The sequence below is a fragment of the Cibotium barometz genome, chromosome 48 (assembly GCF_041138505.1).
Source record: "Cibotium barometz isolate CiBa-2024 chromosome 48, ASM4113850v1, whole genome shotgun sequence".
Classification (NCBI taxonomy): Eukaryota; Viridiplantae; Streptophyta; class Polypodiopsida; order Cyatheales; family Cibotiaceae; genus Cibotium; species Cibotium barometz.
In genome coordinates, this window is record NC_141093.1 from 43683653 (window position 1) to 43701693 (window position 18041).

General features: G+C 42.1%; 1 protein-coding gene and 1 pseudogene across 1 annotated transcript in view; both read left to right on the plus strand.

The window, feature by feature from the left end:
• LOC147611192 (ubiquitin interaction motif-containing protein) overlaps positions 1-18041 on the plus strand; it is an 80273-nt gene that overhangs the window by 24336 nt on the left and 37896 nt on the right. The gene's annotated exons all lie outside the window — the stretch shown is intronic.
• LOC147611193 (uncharacterized) lies at positions 151-6001 on the plus strand (annotated as a pseudogene).

Genomic DNA, 18041 nt, shown 5'->3' on the forward strand with positions numbered 1-18041 from the left:
AGCAAAAGACGAAGCTTATGATGACCAGCTGTAAAACTCTGTTGCCCAATCTGGAGTAGATGCAATCCACAAGAAGTTGTTTGGTTGAGTATGAACCGATATAGGTCCCCGAGATAGTAGTGTATGTTGAATGTTCAGTTAGTGTCCCAAATGGCAGGTGGCCCAGCCCAGGGAGTAGTGGTCAAGTGGTGGCGCTATGTAGGGCAGGTGGGAGGTGGCTCACAGGCGCTGAAGCGACAGCAGGTGACGTCAACATCAGCTGGCGGCGTTGGCACTGGCAGTGCTGGCTGGCAGGGTTGGCTGGCTGGCAATGCTTCAGAAGACAAGCAGGCTGGCAAAGATGATGCAGACGACGCAGAGTGGGAGGTGGCATTGTTTAGACCAAGCGGCGACTAGGTGGCAGATGGCTAGCAACGGCGGCACACTGGAGTAGACAGGCGGAGAGAGGTGGTAGTTGAAACTCCACTCTCAAAAGTTTGACGATGATGATGATAATGATTAAGATGATCTTCTCACACTCCACAATCTCGTTCCTGGTGCTTCAAGGGAGGTTCAAGCCTTTTTATACTTGAGGAGAGCCTTGCTTTCTTTTGCCAAAAGCTTATCCATGCTTTTGCTTTTACCTTTTACTCTTTGCTTTTCCCTTTTGCTTTTTAATAATAAAATATTACTAAACTTTTGTCAAATTTCTTAAGCTTTTCTTTTCTAACTTCAGGGCCTTGCTTTTTGCAAAAGCGGCTTTTAGCTCTTTGGTTCAGCTCAATCTCCTCTTGCCAATGATATCGCTGGCTCGTGGTCAACTCTTTTTGATTTTTTGCCTTTTCTTACTTTTTGACCAAGACTGGTGCGTTTTCTTGAGCAAACCTTATGGTCCTTGTCCCTATGCCTTCCACCTGTCTGGTGTCTGGGCAAGGGTTCCATCATGTGAAATAGAGCTAGGAGGCCAAAATTGTTACATTCCCTCCCTCTTATACTGCAGTTGTCCTCAATTGTGGAGTACAAGTGTTCGATATGTTCCAAGAATATCCATTTGTTTCAAGTATATCCATTTGTTCCAAGTACATCCATATGTTCCAGGACATCCATATGTTCCCAGTACTAGCCTTGTCTGCTGAGCTTGTGCATCTGGTCTTAACCCATATCTGTGGTGTCATCTGCTTATGTGGCAACATCTTTATGCCTTTTCTTTAACCAATAGCTTTGTTCTTGATGGTACTTCTTTATGGCATGTCACATGTGTTAGTTAAAATAAATGTATACTTACCTCTTGCAAAAACTAGACAGAAGCTAGTCAACAAACAAGTATGCATCATTCGCATCTACTGGGTATTCTAGGTATTGGCCAGGTAGTCTGGAGCCCAATGGACTATCACATGCCATAAAGTTTTGCTTAATGTTTGGTTCTAGCTCTTAGTGCTTTAGGTCTAGAGTTTACAGTTCTCTGTTTTGCTATTTTGTTTTTGTTTTGTTTTTTTGTTTGTTTGTTTGTTTGTTTGTTTGTTTGTTTGTTTTTTTGTTTTGTTTTTTGGTTAATGTCTTAATTAAAAGTCTTCGTTTGATATTATCTTTTGATTTCCTATCCTTAGTAGCTAGGTTTGTTAGTTTATTTATTTTTGATCTTTCAAATGCTTTGTTTTTGTCTTTGTCCTTCTTCACTATTATTTTTTTCTCAAATCTCTCAATTCGTAAGTTCAGATTTTTTTGACCTTATGAAGGTATATAATTCAGTCACTTAGTGGACATGCAAATCTTTTGATTTTCGTCCGAGTGGTGACTAGTTGTTCTTCAAAGTTATATATCTTGGGAGGGTGTGCATACCCCAACAACTACTTCATCTTTGAGCTCGTTTTTATGTTTTGATTGTTTGGGACAAGTTAGTTAAGTTTGTTTATCGTGAAGGTTGTGTTTGTTTGTTTATTTGTGTTTATGTTGGATATATGTGTGATGTGTTGTTGTAAGCTCTTTTTTTTTGTTTTGTTTTGTCTCGTTTTGCTTTTGTTTTATTTTATCTCCCTTTTTTCCTTTATTGTTATTGTTGTTTGTTTTATTCTTTATTATTTATTATTATTTATTTTCAAAATAAGAGTTATAATCTTATTTAATATTAATCGGTCCTTTGGGATCAAGGGTTTCTTGTGGGGTTTCATGAAACATTTCTTGTGAGAGGGGAAGTAAAGTAGTGATTCTAGCAAGTTGCCACGTGCACTTGATTGCATGCTATTGTCGATGATCTTTTGAGTGTAACAAGCAGCCTTTTTTAAGGACCTCACTACTTGGCAGCAGCCCTGCTAACCAAATGAGGCGTGTGGCTAGCACTTTTCTAGCCTCGGATCTTTAGCCTTCAGGCATGCGTTGATCTTAAACTTACGACGTGGCTACACAAAATGAAAATGCATCTACTTCTTCCACCAATGTCAACATTCCTGAGGTACGCATCTCTAACCCTTCTTCTAATTTTATTGCTAGACATGCTCATACTTCTTATAGAGAAAGGTTTAACTTTTTGGCTAGATCTAATTTAAACTCTTTGCATGACTTTGGAGAGGGTCCTATTCGTTGGGCGAAATTCAAGTCTATATTAGTAAGTACTCACTTTACTAATAATACCTTTAAGGCTCTTAAACGTTTAAGACGTTTAAGAAAGAAACATCTTTTAAAAGACCGTCCTTTAAGCCCCGTTCACACCTCTCAGGTTATTTATGTTTATAACATCCGTGATAGTTCCTTAATGTATGTCGGCCAAACCTTTAGAACACCTTTACAAGATTTCAAGAACATGTTAGGGACGCTAGAAGAGTTCATAATAGAAGCACTTTACTTGAGAGTGTCAAACCTCTTTATGCAGCCATTGCTAAATTTGGGTTTGAATCTTTCCGTTGCTTTCCTATTGAGCATATTGAAGGCTCTTTTAGAAACTCTAGAGAGTTTTACAAAGTAGCTTGGCGTCGAGAGCTTTTTTGGATGAGAACTTTGCATACCTTCTTTCCGAAAGGATATAATTTGGACGGCAAGTCTTCTTTACGAAAAAGTAAGAAAGCCTCTCTTAAAACGCCTATGTTGTGGAAAAGGCATCCTAAGCAACCTTCTTATCCCTTTCCTTCCTTGACATTTCCTAGAATTTCAACCTTACTACTAGTCAATACTCCTAGCATAGAAATAGCAAAAACTTAGGATAGACGAGGTTAGCTCATCTAACAATAGAATTTTTGCCTATAGAGAGTCGAGACTATAAACGGAGATTGGTGTTCTTAGCCAAGCTCATGAGTTTGGGTAAGTTCTCTTTTTGAGTTTTTGACATGTATAATGTCAAAATTCTTTTTAAATTAATTTAAGTAAACCTTGATGTATGTGTGTATTTCGTACTAAGTTTTGAGATGCGTATATAGTAGGAACAATTCTCTCGAAAACTTTTCTTTTACTGATCTAGATGTTAGTAGTTCTCATAGTACCCAATTAAGATTATTGTTAGGCAAGCTTTTGAAGTCTAAATGCTCTATCCCCAGCCATTCCTTAGTTTTGAGAAAAGATTTGTTGATTACTATCTTTACCTTTCTTGATCTAGATAAAATAGGATTGAGCTCTATTTTACAATCCCTTGAGGTTATGGAAGCTCTTCCCCCTTGTGTTAGAAGTTTGGAATCATCCTTCAGTAGCTTTCAAATATGTAAAAATCTTAGGTCAAAAAGCTTTCAATTATAGTGATATTGGGAGAAACTTGAAAGAGCACAATAAATCAGCCATTCTTAGAACTGAATGCCCTTGTAGGAAGGTTGTCTTCTCTTCGTTTGTGGAGGAATCTTTAGGACATGTGGTCACTCCAGATTGCTCCATTCTTCCTTCTCATTCGCTCAAAGAGCTCTTTTCTAAAGGCACTAAAGTTAGACTTTCTTCTTTAATTGACTCTTGTCTTCTTAAAGCCATAGAAAAGGGCATATCTAGTTTTGTAGTCAAGCTAGAAGAATAGGAGTTCAAGGCATTTTTTCTCATTGGAAAGCTACTATTTTGAGAAAGGCCTCTGAGAAACTCACGAAATTCTGTTCAAAGAGTACTCCCTCTGTTAGCAATTCTTTATCTTCTAGCGGCCAATTGATATTGTGCTGATTCTTTCTATCTTTAGCGGTGCATTTGCCCTATCAACTACTTATTTGTTGTACTAATTCTTTCTATTTGCTACTTCCCTTAGTGCTAGGCTTCATTATGGTTGAGTTTGCCCTGCATCTCCGGAGGTTTGATAGAAACTTAGTACTAAGGGCTTTGTGTGAATATATGCTCTCATGTGTGTGTGTGTGTGTGTGTGTGTGTGTGTGTGAGAGAGCATATCTTGATACAGAGTTCTACACTCACTATTGGGCACTGATGACGTTAGTGGGGATGTTGTAGTATCTAGTCCATACTATGCATAATAGAGTTGATAGTTATATAGTCTTGTGGGTTGACTACCATGAGTATATAACATGCACGTTCCTAAAAGGTGAATTTGGGCATGTTCCTGGATTCATCTAGGTATATTCTTTATCTTCTAGCGATCTAGTTGCCCTCAAGAAATTTCATCGAGATGTTATTTCCTAAGTAGACAAGTGTTCTAACAATTTTGTTTTTACTCGTAAAAAGTTTTACTTAGAATGTTTTGTTAAGTGAAGTGAAATCTTTCTCTCAGACTTATTCTAGCTGTTCACTTTCCTCTCAAGACGTTATCTTGAAACACCAAGATTTTTGTAAATCGTTTGGTTTCAATTGCAACCCTACTTTGCCTTTTTTGTATACAGTTTGGAAGTTTCATAAGAATCCTATAAAGCCCAGGTTCATAGCTGCTTCTTGCAATACATCTCTGACGGATGTTTCTAAATGGCTTAGTCATTGCTTTAAAGCCATTTTACCTAGTGTCCATGACCTTTGGAAAAATCTTCTTAAAGATGCTGACGTGCCTACAGACACGAGTCGGGTCTTAAAAGACTCTGTAGGAGTAGTTCCCGTTTTGAAATTCTTAAACTCCTCTTTGAGCCTGGTTGAAAAGTCGTCTCCTTTATGCCTTCAAACCTTCGACTTAGAAGACTTACGTGTAAGGATTAGATCCCCTATGACGAAAGTTTTTGCCTATAGATTAGAAAAGGATAGATGCAAGGATTTATTAGTAGAAAAGTCAGCTTTGCATTTTGATTTTTCTTGGTTAAAAAGTAAAAATCAAGATGTAGATAAGAGAAAGAAAAGATTCACCAAAATTGTAGACAAAGATGACATTTGTACTTGGTTAGATTTTCTTCTAGATAACCTTTATATATCCTTAGGTGACTCTTTATTTAAGCAAGCAATTGGTATTCCCATGGGTACCAATTGTGCCGTCTTTCTTGCTAATTTTTATCTTTTTACTTATGAGTTTGATTTTATGGAAGCATTATTTCTGCTAATACTTGTCCTATCTTTCGTCACAAACTTTGTAATGTGAGACGTTTTGTAAATGACCTCTTTATTTCTGCTAATACTTGTCCTATCTTTCTTCACAAACTTTGTAATGTGAGACGTTTTGCAGATGACCTCTTCGTTCTCGACATTCCTTCCTTTCAAGAGTTTTTGTATATCAGTCCAAATTCCTTAGGTGAAGGGATCTATCCCAAGGAATTTTGTGAACTTAACCGCACCTCGAATAGCGATAGTTGTGCTTTTTTAGACCTTAAGATCACTCGATCATCTTCAGGCTTCGTAGTAGATATTTATGACAAACGCTTACAACCTGAATACGCTAACTTAAAGATCATTCAGATGCCACACTTTTCTTCTAATATTTCTAATACAGCTGCTAAGTATGGTGTTATCTGCTCTCAACTTTTTAGATTCTCGTCTTTGCTCAACTAAATTTGCCTTTATCTCTCAATCATGCCATCTTATTTTGTTGCTTATCGAAAAAGGTTATAGTTTCAATAAGATTTTGAAAAAGGTTCGTTCTTTCATGAATCGTAGTAAGTTTATCTTTGGTATTTCACTTTTGGAATGTTTAAAATTGTAAGGAGTAAGTTTTATAGCAGTGGGGAGCTGAAAAGCCCACTTAATTCATAATTCAATGCTCTATAGAGTTGATGAACCTTGTTTGGACAGACATTGGAGTTAATGGTTGCACTTTTGAGTCGAAGTCTTTTTTAAAGTTTAGTTTAATGTTTAGTTCTAGCTCTTAGTGCTTTAGGTCTAGAGTTTACAGTTCTCTGTTTTGCTATTTTGTTTTTTGTTTTTTGTTTTTTTTTTGGGGTTTTTGTTTGTTTGTTTTTTGTTTTGTTTTGTTTTGTTTTTTTTTTTTGGTTAATGCCTTAATTAAAGTCTTCCTTTGATATTATCTTTTGATTTCCTCTCCTTAGTAGCTAGGCTTGTTAGTTTATTTATTTTTGATCTTTCAAAAGCTTTGTTTTTGTCTTTGTCCTTCTTCACTATTATTTCTTTCTCAAATCTCTGAATTCGTAAGTTCAGATTTTTTTGACCTTATGAAGGTATATATCACATGCCATAAATCCAAGCATTGTCCACACATCAAAAAAAGTACACAAAGTCAAAGAATATCAAACATACATCAATATGCAGTGCACAAGTAATGATCTTCTTGTTCATGGATTGTCCTGTCTGCTTTCATCGAAAACCATGTTGAGCTATCTGGCTCTTGAGGGAAACTGCTCAAACTATCCTCAAGGCCATCTTGTCACTAGGACCGTCCGAGAGTTCATCAATAGTCATTTGGGCCTTCTGGTTGCATTGACCGCCCGACTATGAAATCCAATACAGTCATCTGGGCTATCTTGTCGCAATGACTGCTGGAGTGTGGAATCCAATCGCAATGACTGCTGGAGTGTGAAATCCAAAACAGTCATCTGGGTTATCTGGTCGCAATGACCGCCTGACTTTCCATCAATAGTGATGTGGGCTATCATGTTCAACCATAAAAGGATTTGAGAAATCTAGAATAATCAACACTAGTCCTTTGCTAGCATAAGATCTCGATGCTTCAAAGGATCTTTTTTAGTGTTGGTCCACAAAGATTCCATGACTTTCTTTGTCAAGCCTTGCAATGGGTTAGCCACCACTGCAAACCACTTGACGAATTTCTTGGCATGATGTCAATCTGATGATCTTTAGGTCCCCCTGGCTTCTTGCTTTGGCTTGTCGAGACAATTTACAGCCATATGTCTCTTCTTTCCACATTGGAAACACTTCCCTTCTTTCGCATATTCCTCACGTTGCTTGAGGGACAATCTTCTTCGAAAGAGTGGAGGTTTATCCCCATTCATATCCTTCTTCTCTTGAGACTCGACTCTTGATGAGGATCAGTCTTTAAACTTCTTCTTTTGAGCTGGATCTCGATTTTCGTTCTTTGTCTTGCTCTCTATCCAAGGCATGTATAAAGCCTCGGCTTGCAAGACTTTGTCTTGGGCTTCCTCCAAAGTTTTTGGACCAGCCATATAAATTGCTTACATAAGCTTGGGTTGTAGCCCATTCGCAAACTTACGCATTTCCATGAGTGGTGGAATAGGAGTATAAGAAGTAAATTTCAATGAAACAGCTCAAAAGTTGTTAAGATAAGATGCCACATTCTCACTGACTTTTTGCTTTACCTCATCCCATTCCTTTTGCATGTCTACCTCAAAGTTTGCGGGGAGGAACTTCTTGTTGAACATAGTCTTGAAATCGATCCATGACTTTGGCTCGGTCTCTTCTTGTACCACCTTTAGCCACCGATTCGAGGCGGCATCCTTCAAATGCATGCGAACCATACGAAGTTTGGACTTTTCGGAGAAGTCCTCTCCTCCAAAAGTGGCATCAAATTGCTTAACAAAAGATAATGCTTTTTGTGTAATCCTCTTTCCATAGAAAGCATCAAACGTGATGCTCCTCTCCCGGTTTGAAGTCTATCTTGCCGGTTGATGTTGGCTCCTTTGCCTTCCTTTCCCTTACCTGACCCAAATGGATTGGTCTCATAATTGTTCCCTTCATTAGGCCCTTGGTTGGCCTCAACTCTCGACATGGCTCTGTCACCCCAAGAAAGTTTCTTCAAGAGAAATCCTGCTATGATATCATTGTAAGTGCTTGATCCTTGATGAAATCTTCAAACATTTGAGCCCTTCTATGGTTGTGTTCCTTCTTGGCTTTCCAAGCAAGGAATTCTTTCTCTGAGAAATTGTCTGAATTGCTCAAAGTCTTAGTACTCTGCATCTTCTTTGGCCGAGGGCGCTTTCCGGGCTCGACAATGTTTTTTGGCAGGTCTCTGGGAGTGCTTGCAGGCAGTGCTGATGACATGGCCGTGGTCTCATGAGTAATGGATTGACGGCCTTGGTTCCCATCCTGAAGTCTTGGATTGGTCTCATAATTGTTCCCTTCATTAGGCCCTTGGTTGCCCTCAACTCTCGACATGGCTCTGTCACCCTAAGAAAGTTTCTTCAAGAGAAATCCTGCTCTGATATCATTGTAAGTGCTTGATCCTTGATGAAATCTTCAAACATTTGAGCCCTTCTATGGTTGTGTTCCTTCTTGGCTTTCCAAGCAAGAAATTCTTTGTCTCTGAGAAATTAATGGTCTTAGTTCCTCCGGAAGGAAGAAGAAAAGGTAGTTAGTGAATGAAAAGGTTAGTGGTTTATTGGGAATTCTGAATTGCTGAAAGTCTTGGTACTCTGCATCTTCTTTGGCCGAGGGCGCTTTCCGGGCCCGACAATGTTTTTTGGCATGTCTCTGGGAGTGCTTGCAGGCAGTGCTGATGACATGGCCGTGGTCTCATGAGTAATGGATTGACGGCCCATCTTGAAGTCTTGGATTGGTCTCATAATTGTTCCCTTCGTTAGGCCCTTGGTTGCCCTCAACTCTCGACATGGCTCTGTCATCCCAAGAAAGTTTCTTCAAGAGAAATCCTGCTTTGATATCATTGTAAGTCTAGTGGGGCGTGCCGTCATCCGTGACAGATTCAACCACGTATCCAAGAGATATAAATAAATAAATAAATTATATGTATGTATGTATGTATGTATGTATATGTATATATGTATATATATACATATACATATATATATATATATATATATATATATATATATATATATATATAGAGAGAGAGAGAGAGAGAGAGAGAGAGAGAGAGAGAGAGAGAGAGAGAGAGAGAGAGCTTTGCACACCACACCACACTGAGTGGGGAGCAAGCTTTGTCCCCTTTCTTGAATTTATTCAGGAATAATCCATGGGCTTATCAAGCTAGAATCAATACAATCAATGAATACAAGATCAAACAAATATGCCGATGTAGAAACCCAAGTCGATGTCTTTGTCGAGGCACAAGATCCGTGATGCCGAGCACACCACGGGGATGATCCACAAGAATCTCTCACCGGGCTAGTACCAAACCCAAGTCTAGATCCAAGTCTAAATCCAAGTCTAGATCCAAATTCAAGTCCAAGTCGAGATCCAAATCTAGGTCCAAGTCCAAGTCCAAATCCCATGTGTTGTAGATGAAGTACGCAAGAGATATGAGCAAAAGATGAAGCTTATGATCACCAATTGTAAAACTATGTTGCCCAATCAGGAGTAGACACAATCCACAAGAAGTCGTTTGGTTAAGTATGAACCAAGAAAGGTCCTTGAGATAGCATTGTATGTTCAATTAGTGCCCCAATATGGTGGTGGTGCAGCCCAGGGGCTAGTGGTCAAGCGGTGGCAATATGTAGGGCAGGTGGTAGGTGGCTCACAGGCGCTTAAGTGATAGTAGGTGGTGGCGTTGGCGTTGGCAGTGTTGGCAATGCTTTAGAAGACAAGCAGGTTGGCGAAGATGGTGCAGACGACGCAGATGGGTACAGAAGCAGCGCTGGCGGTGGCGGCGATGCAAGTGGTGCATAGGCAATATGGCAAGTAGGTGGAAGGTGGCACTGTTAAGACCAAGGCGGCAACCAAGTGGCAGATGGCTAGCAACGGCGGCACACTAGCGTAGATAGGTGGAGAGAGGTGGTAGTTTTCCTTTTGCTTTTTAATAATAAAATATTACTCAACTTTTGTCAAAGTTCTTTAGCTTTGCTTTTCTAACTTGAGGGCCTTGCTTTTTGGCCTTGGAGTTGCTTTTTGGAAAAGCAGCTTTTAGCTTTTTGGTCCGGCTCAGTCTCCTCTTGCCAATGATATCCTTGGCTCGCGGTCAACTTAGTTTGACTTTTTGCTTTCTCTTGCTTTTTGACCAAGGTTGGTGCTTTTTCTTGAGCAAACTTATGGTCCTTGTCCCCATGCCTTCTTCCACGTGTTTGGTATCCGGGTAAGGGTTCCATCATGTGAAATAGAGCTAGGAGGGCCAAATAGTTATAGTTTCATTGTAAAAGTGCACGTGCATGTGTATGTACACAAATACACACGATCTGTTGCATGTCATGTATTGCATAGTCACATGGGACGGGGAATAGGGATGGGGACGGGGACAGGGAACGACAAAAGGCAGGGAACGGGCACGGGGGGACGGGGACGGCATATGTAATATGCAATTTATTGACTACAAAGCACACTAAATAAAAGAACATTTATGTTTTTACACTTCGAACTTTCAAGGCATCACTTTAAATGTACAACATGTGGCGCAAACACCGAACAGGCGCTAATAAGTACACCGACAAAGTTCAAACCAATATATAAGCATGGAATGATGATCACTATCAAATAACAAAAGACTAGTGTCTACAATGCACATAAAGTGCTGAGTCAAGACTCAAAAGTAAAAACAATGAAACATAGCTAAATGATAAATCATAGAGCTTGCAATGCTCAATCGCAGGCTGGAGCGTGAGAAGTACTGGCGTCATGATCATGGTTGTCTACATGACCAGTTTGAAAGGCAGTGGCATCGTCTTCTAGGCTCTGTTGTGTCGCCACTTGCTCATTTCCCTCCTCCTGCTCCATCTCCCATTTACAGGAGAGTGACACAGAGGTCAGTGATGGCTAAAGGCACATCTTGGATTGTCTAGTGCCAGATGGAGGCATTAGGCGCAAAATCAGAGACTAGCTTGCTGCATACAGGTCCTTTCGTGGTGCTTTTGGTTGTGCGGATGCACAGGAGGATAGATTGAAGGTTGGGGCTGCTTTGTGGTGGGAAGACTATGGTTTAGATGGGCCTAAGCTGCAACACTTGGCTATCTGCATTCTCAGCCAAGCTGTAAGCTCCTCTTGTTTGGAGCAGCTTTGGAGTTCTTACAGCCATATTGCATCAAAGAAGAGGAACCGCCTTGGTGTAGAAAAGGCCAATGATCTTGTCTTTGTAAGCGCAAACTTGTGAATGCTTTGAGGGTGCGACTGCAAAGACATATCTCTTGGAGGTGGCGAGCCCAGGTGCCCATATTGCTGCAGCATACATCAAAGCAGGGGTGACTAGTGTGTCAAACAACCACCCCTTCGTGCGGGGCTCTTGGAAGTGTGCCTGGTGACATTGTCTCTCTAGCATGGCCAGAGCTGCATACCCTTGTGTGAGTTTATCCCTGGCTGCCTGTGCCATAGAAAATCTTCCTAGCGGAGTCGTGAATGTAATCCCCAAGTACACATATGAGTCTACCACCTCTACTTGTCCTCCTGCGAGTGTAAAGATGGCGTGTCGTCGAACCGGCCCTGAGGTGTGGAAAATCATGACCTTGGTTTTCCCAAGGTTCACTATAAGTCCCTTCTGTGTGCAGAAGTCATCGAGTGCATGGAGATGATGCTGTAGTCCCATCTGCTACTCAGAGACCAAAATAATATCATCAACATATAGCATAATGTGGACTGTGGTACCTGAGATGTCTACCCCGTCCCCACCACCGTGAACAATGAAGTCAGCCACCTCATCAAAGTATAGCCCAAATAGTGTAGGAGAGAGTGGGCATCCTTGCTTCACACCTATGGTGCTAGCAATAACATCAGATAGCCCCCTGGGGCATTGTATGCGTCCGAGGACCTGCTCATATAAAGCTTAGATGCCCCATACCATCTCTGATGGGATCCCCAATGACTGGAGGCGTTGGAAGAGTCTCTCCCGTGGCATTGTGTCAAATGCTTTGCGGAAATCCACAAAGCAGCAATATAATCTCCTCTCCCGTGCCCTAGCCTGATCAATCAGACATCTCAGAGTGAATATATGGTCAATAGTGGAGAAAGCTCGTCGGAATCCAGCCTTCCCTGGTGCTTGCAGTCCCTCCTTCTCTGCATATGAGCTCAACTCTGCCTCAAGCATTGCGCCATAAAGTTTGGCCAATGTATGACCAATCATGATAGTTCTGTAGTTGCTGGGGTCTAGCATGTCTCCCGCTTTGTGGAGAGGCACAATGATGTGCATAGTCCACTCAGCTGGTAGGCCCTCCACTAGTGCCCTATTAAAGAGGTGAGCAACAAAGGGTGCCAGTGTGTCAGCTGCATAAATAAGATGCTCACTCTGTATACCTGTGTGGTCAGCCGATCTCCCATGCTATAACCGGCGGATAGCTCTCTCTACCATCGAGGCAGTAAAGAAAGTAGAGGTGGTGGTAGGGCAAGGCTCCTGTGGGGCTGTGGTATGGGCGGTTGCTGAGGGATATGGTAGAGGCTCTTTGCATATGTGCGCCATGTGTGTGGATCCTCAATCGGGGTACGAGGCCAAGGCTCTCTCATCCTGCGCCATGCAGTGGCTGTATCTCTGCCCATGAGAAGGTGGTACATATCCTAGTACCGTGCCTCCTCATATGCACGCCTCTTATGGCGTGTGAGGGTCCGTATCTGTCGGCTCGCTTGTGTCTGTGTAATGGTCCCCAATGCTCTCTGGGCACGGAGGTGTCTGTAGAGCTCTTTGCACTCATCATCATACCACCGATTCAGGGGCATGCTCCAAGATCTATCTGTGTGCGCGATGTGTGTATGATGGGGGAAGCTGCGGGTGGCGGCCGTATGTAGTAGAGATGACATCTGAGTGGTGAGTGTGTCTAGGGGTGACAGGGGATCCATCTGGAGTAGGGAAAAAAATGCGCGTTCCGGGCGTCCCATTCTAGACCCGTCCCCGACAAGCTATGGCCGTTCTGCCATTCTCGGGACGCCGCCCCCTTGGTGACGCAGATGCACGAGACGTTCCCCCCGTCCCCATTATGTGTTGGAATGCTGGTCGTTTCGGGATGGTTTTTTCGCCCTCCGTCCGCTCCGTCCCCTCCGTCCCCGGTGGCTATGATGTATTGACATCATTCTCCTAAGGGTGGGTATGCGAGTAGGGCGTCTAGAGGGCTAGGCCAATGTTCAAGTGGCTAGTGGGTATGCGAGTAGGGTGTCTAGAGGGCTAGGCCAATGTTCAAGCGGCCAACGTAAAAAGAAAAGGTCTAGGGGATGCCCGAATAAATCAATTGATGACTTAAGATGAAATGCTCAAAGGGGTTTAAGCCTTGGAGAAATAGTTGGCTAGATGGCAAGCATTCGGCAATGTGGGACTTGGCCCAACATGTAATAGAAGCCACTTTCGAGGAATAGTAAGAAAGGGGAAAAGGGATTCATGAATTGTACATGCTTGGGGGCCTAGTCAAAGGTTGGGAGGTGAAGCCTTCTGTGCAATCAGGATAATCGTGCATGTTCTTGAAACAATTAAATAACCAATTACTGGCTGAGATGTTTGGTTTGTGGGCTGCACATGTGTCTAATTGATGATGATTGATTGGAGGACTCAAGAGATGTTACTAATGTGATGGCGAGGCGAAATTATTGAAAGTACAAGAAAGCAGGTGGGTGATTCTCCAAGCTCACATGTGCATATGCATAATTGATGCATGCCTAGACATTACTTTTTATATGTGTGACGTTGCTTTGCTACTTGGTATTTCTGCCTGCAATTGTCCATAGGGCCAGGGACGCCTGGGCACTCTGCGGACGTGTACGTGTGCAACTTGTTTGGGCCTAAAGTGTTGTCTTAGGGGTAAGTGTGCACTAAACTTAATTTACAGCTTTTGGATAGGTCCATACTTCATTAAAAGTGGTCGGACAATTTATAAGATGTTCACACTGGCTGGGCCAGATTTTTAAACATGTGGACAACTTATGACCAAGGCGCCTGGAGAGGACATTATGCACGTGGGGGGCCTGGAACTGTGCATGCAGCACATCTGAACACCCCAAAAATTCATGAGTTGCTAAAAGAGCAAGGATCTAGGCTGCTTTGGAACTTGTGACCTAGGTGCATGTTGAAGAGGAGAGCGAGCATCTGGTCGACGATGTCTGGAGCTCGTTTGAAGCAAAACGATTGCGTTCCTGAGCAGGCGGACTGCATACAGTCACTCCTCAGGGCTGGTCGACTTCTTTACAAGTTGTAATTTCGGGCTTACTGGCGATTAAGGCAGCGATCAGGTGTCTACAGGAAGTTTTGGACCTGGCCATACAGTACTAGGACCATCAACAGGATGTGACATGGGTGAAATTCCTACCACAGAAGGGTGTTGTTTTGGACAGGTCACACTGTATACAGGCTGGACAGCAGGGCTGTGTGCACATCTGGTGGTGTTCTAGGCAACCCCTGAGCAGGAAGTGTTGTTGGAAAGCATAAGGAGAAGGCAGTCAAGGGTGGACTCACCAAACAGGTGTGTTACGGGCTGAAAATGGGCCAGATGTGCTCTGGTACTGTGCGGATTACCTGCCAAGAGACTTGACTTGTGCAGGGCAGAAGTACTCGTATATACTCTTGTTTGACAGGAGAATATGTTGGCTTGGTGACTTGTGGTCACAAAAATTCTTTTTTTTTGTTATGTATTCACCTATGATGGACCCCAAGGTATCTCGAGATGCAAAGGGTAGCTCAGGAAAGAAGCCGGGGAGCAAACACCTTTGTTTCGGGTTGTCCAAGCAGCAATTTGAGGATAACAGAGGTGATGGGAATTGCTTTAGATGTGGCAGCAAAGATCATGTGTAGAACACTTGTGCCTATGTGCTAGGGTTTTCAAAAACTGCAGTGGAATCACACATGCATCACACACTAGTCCTAAACTACTGATTTGTATTATGTACAAGAAAGTGTTACAACTGAAATTCAAGTACAAAAGGTGGCTGAGAGTGAAGACGTCAACTTGCTGCCCAATGCTACTGAAGATCTCCTTGGCCAGCCCACGCTCTGAGAGAGACACTATGTAGAAAGACTAGCGCTGAGAAATGCATATGATTATGACGAACTTGCTACTCACGTATATATGTGCATTGGTATCGCTGGTCAGCCACCTTTATCATTGTTGGCCCGTTATAAATGCCGGAACATTGGGTGAGTCGCGATGGCATACAGTAGCGCACTAAGCAGACAACCCTACCCAACAGATTACCCAAGATGCCAAGAGGCTGAAAGTTCTCTACCCAAAATGCATTTAGTTGTTCCCTCTTGGTCAAGCTAGAAAATGACATTTTTCATTGTAGGCCCAATGCCCAATTTGTCCATTACCTGAGCTATAAAGTCCCAATGCTCTGTGTCAAAGGCCTTGGCTATGTCTACCTGCACAATGAGAACATTGTGCTGCGTATACTTGACATATTTAATGCCTATGTATGCATTTGCTATATTGTCAGTGATTTGTCTTTTAGGGACAAATCCATACTGTGCTGGATGTAAACCTGCATGTAGAACACCCTTTATTCTATTAACAAGCATCTTGGTGACCAATTTGTATATGATAGTCATTAAGGAGATAGGACGCCAATCCGATACAGTTTCACTGAGCTGTTTTTTGGGCAACAATTTCAGCAAACCTTCTTTCCATGAGCATGGCGACTGTCCAACATTCCAACAATGATTTAGCACAAGTAAGATTGGTGATTTCAAGATATTCCAAAACACTTGAAAGAACTCCATAGTACTTCCATTTGCCTAGTCCTTTTATAGCATCATCCAATTCTCCATCTGTGAAGGGCTCATCCATGTTGTTAGCCTCTTGCTGTGTGATGACAGGCATAACCTAGTGTAAGAAAAGTTCTCGCGCATCAAGAGCCTCCCTCGAAAGTGGTGGAGGGGCAGCAAACATGCGAGAAAAGTATTCATGGCGCAAGCTGAGCTTTAGTGCATGTGCAAGTACCATCTGTTCTTTTGACCCTTGGCGATGCATTCTTTTTGTCTGGAAGTATGCAAGCCTTTGAAAAAAGATTTTGACGAGCAGCCTTTATCAAGTAATGGCTTCTGTCTCGCCCTAGTTTGCCATTTATCAAGCTTACGCTTATCATTATGGTGGAGGCAATTTTCAGCTTGTGTTAAGAGTTGCTGGTCATCATTATTCAGCTCTCTAAGCTGGCTGATTTCAGTGTACCGTTGCATTGCAATTTTGGCTTATTCCACTTGTCTTCTATTCTCTGCTGTATACCATTTGCCATAGTCTTGTATCATAGCTTGCATTCATTGTACAAAATTGAACCAAGGAATATCTATATCCTCTTGCATATGCATGACAAGGGGATGTGCAGCCGCATGTACCAAATCAGCGAAACGAGCATGTGACAAGTAATTGTTGTTAATCATAAGAAGCCTTCTGTTAGGAAATGGATAGTCATTATCAGCCATGTCAAAGTACATGCTAATTCATACCGGCGAATGATGAGAGAGAGACAATGTGTGATCAATCCACATTTTACATAGGTATATATCATTTTGTTGTAGCATTGAGAAGATACTATCTATCTAAGCGTGCCTAGTAATGCGTAATAACATTATGATGAAAAGTATAACCCTTTTCATGTGGCATGAGCTGTCTCCACAAATCACATGCATCTAAAGAAGTCATTGTCTGAGGCCAATCTTGCTTTTCAGAACACATCCTGTGAGAGCGGTGAGAGGTGTTATCATGAAAGTCAGGTGAATATCCCTTGTAATAACAACATTTGAAATCCATGGATATGTTTGTAAGGAGCGCCATATCGCAGCTCTATATGCAGAAGTTTGCGACGCATACACACTAAAAAATTCATATAGCTCTCTTGCAATCATACACTGCACCACAAACCAACGACCATTTGGATCATTGTAAGCCAATATAGGTTGTAACTCATGCTTAACCATTATAAGAGTGCCAGAAAAAGCTTGGGTTCCCACATAGAAAATATGATATCCAAAGAATGTTGGGTGTTGGACTCACACACTCACACACACAAACCTGCACATTAGGTTTAGGTGCAGGGTAGAGAAGCTCACACACATAAATGAGAGAGAGAGAGGGAGAGCCAAAAGTGTGGTATCCACAAAATGCAAGTCAACCCTTGCATGTGTGCCACATCCATATAATATAGAAGTGTCCTTTCACACTTGATGTCCAAGGGGAAAAACCACATGGGAAAAAGTGCCCTTGGTTAAGCCCTGTTCACACATAGCACTACCATAAGTGAGCATATGCCTACAAATCCCCCCTGTAGTGGAAGTGTGAACCTGTACAAGGTAGCAGATCACTCTCTGTATGAGAGTAAGCCCAAAGCTTTGCGGAAAGCTTCAAACTTTTCTCGAGGTAAAGCCTTTGTGAATAGATCTGCAACATTATCCTGTGTAGGGCAATATGATAAACTGATCTCCCCTGCATGTAGCCTCTCTCTGACATAGTGATAATGAATCTCTATGTGCTTGGTACGTGCATGAAATACTGGATTTCGTGCCACGGCCATAGCACTCTGGCTATCAGTGAGAATGGTGGTGGGTGTCTGTTGACACTCACGAAGATCAGCCAACAGTCTCCTCAACCATACACAATCTACTGTAGCTGTAAAGACTGCCCTGTACTCAGCCTCACAAGTAGATGTAGCAACAGTGGGTTGCTTTTTACTCAACCAAGATATGCATGAACTGCCAAGAAAAAAACAATTCCCACTGGTGGATTGCCTAGTATCATAATCACCAGCCCAATCTGAGTCACTGTATGCGTAAAGCTGCAAGCTGCCCTCCCTGGGATAGAACAAACCAAGATCCAGGGTACCCTTAAGATAACGAAAAATGCATTTGATTGCTTGCCAATGCTTTGTGCCTAGGCTGTGCATGAATTTGCTCAACAAAGACACCCCAAAAGATATGTCTGGCCTCGTGTTACACAAGTAAATGAGGCATCCCACTGCCTGGCTGTAAATGTCGG